Below are 2,304 nucleotides of genomic sequence, written 5' to 3'. Positions count from 1 at the left end.
CATATTTTGCTGGTGTGGCATTGCCAATCAGCAAATCGGCCATTTTTTTTGTAAAGAAACAAAAATTCAATAACTAAGTGATTGTGTTACATGAGCAAAGTCAGATAAAAATGTGATATACAACATTTCTCATTCAAAGTATATATGAGAATCACATGTTCAAGGACGGAATTAAAAATTTAACAGGCATCATCGTAACATAAGTGTTTTTAAAAAAGATGCCCTAAATATGCTAAAAGCTTTTTTTTTTTTTTTTTTTTTTGGGACAGTTGTCCGTTGGAGGGACATGGCCCCTCCCAAAGTCCCAGTCCCCGTTGGGTCCATAAAAGTATTATAACATTTTAGATGCATATCAGTTTAATAGAGAATTAATAAAAACTTTCCCTCGACTAAATTTGAAAAACAACTTTATCCAAAACTGAATGTGAGTTTTATATGCTCCTGCATGCATTCACATAAACAATTCAATTTCAAACCGTCTATGTATACTTGTGCAAATTTCTTTGCTCGGTCAGAGTCATGTTCTTCTCTTAGAAATCGAAACCTACAATTGAACAGAACATTAAATGTCCAATAAATTCATTGTCTACCTTTTGGTTAATGTGGGGTTTCAATGTTGTAAATAAAACACGAATTTTGTACAAAATCTTGTTTGATTCACGAAGGATAAAAGTTGTCCTTAAAAGCATGTAATTTTCATTTGTCAAATGCTCTATTAAAAATGCATATGAGAATTACATGTTTTAAGGACATATGTTAGTTTATAAGAAAAATTATATTTTATCTCCCAAAGTTTGAGGCGATTTGCAATTCAACCTCCAAAGTTTTAATTTTAGCAATTTACCCCCCCAAAGTTCCAAATTTTTGCAATTTGACCAATTATATCCAAAACTTCTCATATTGCCCATAATTTTGTATTTTTTATACAAAATTTTTTTAAAAAAAAATCGGGGCCATCTGACCATTTTTGCACTCCCAAATTTGTTTTTTTTGTTTTTTTTTTATATATATATATATATATAAAATAAAAATTATGGGCAATATGGAAATTTTGAGATAATATTGGTTGAATTGCAAAAATTTGGAACTTTGGAGGGGTGGATTGTCAAAATTGAAACTTTGGAGGTCAAATTGCAAATCGCCCCAAACTTTAAGGGGTAAAATGTAATTTTCCCTAGTTTATAATATTTATTAAAAAAATAAATAAAAAATCATCCCTTCTTTTCCTTTTTTTTTTTTTTTTCCCTTGAAATTGTTCTACTTATGGATGCATAATGTTAGTATGTATCAACACATATGCATGGCAAAGTTATTATAGTGAGAGGAGGTTACTCGCGATTATTGAGGCTGAGAGCATAAATTGGCATAAAAAATAATTAATTGTGATATTAATGCGCATGAGTTCGCTTGCCAATTACCATCATCTTCATCATTTTTATCTTAATTCCGTTTTAGGGTTTTCAGTTAATGGTGTGAGCCGCCATAACCTGCCGTTGGCCCATTACCTCCACACGTACTTTCCCTGACTTCTGAAAAATTATGGCGGCTAATAAAACGGTTGAATATAATTATCTGGCTTTTGTTGTTTCAATATGAAATTTATTGTGCGCATATATAGGATTGTAACTTATAATTGGCCGCATAATTTTTTTTAACGATTCAGATTTATTTTTAATTTTTTTTAATGATAAATAAATAAAGTGAAATTAAATATAAACTATTGAAACAACTACAATGCATATGTTGTAGTTTTTTTACAACACCTAAGCCAAATTTTTTACTGTGTAAAGGAATGCGATCGGGATTTTCTCAAATTCAAGTAAAATATGGAATTGGGATTAAAATTTTATCAAATTCAAGTGAAATTAGCTATATTCTGATATCTACTTGATTTATTGGTGTAACCAAAAGGCCCTTTGAATCAATTATGAAAACCAACAAGTCGAATCCTAAATCTTTATGAACAAAGTTTACCTTCAAAGCAGGTTGGATCGGAGAAAATTATTTCAAGCCAACCAATTAAATTTATATATACTCTTAGAGCATGTGAGAATCACATACTCGATTAAAAATATATGTTAGACACTTAGAATTACATGCTCAAAGAACAAATGTCAATTTAATAGTTTAAATTGAAAAACTTTCCTCTGACTGTCCCAATTTAAAATAAAATTGTCTTATATTCTATCAATATTTGGCCTTGTCAAGGCGATACATACCAACAAACCATAAAAAAAAAAGAAAAATGTTAGTCTTACAAACACATTTTACAAAAAACTTTTTACAAATTGATGTGGCACAATA

This window comes from Corylus avellana, chromosome ca1 (genome assembly GCF_901000735.1).
Source record: "Corylus avellana chromosome ca1, CavTom2PMs-1.0".
Classification (NCBI taxonomy): domain Eukaryota; kingdom Viridiplantae; phylum Streptophyta; class Magnoliopsida; order Fagales; family Betulaceae; genus Corylus; species Corylus avellana.
The sequence above is the reverse complement of the archived record's forward strand: the minus strand, read 5'-3'. Positions refer to the sequence as shown.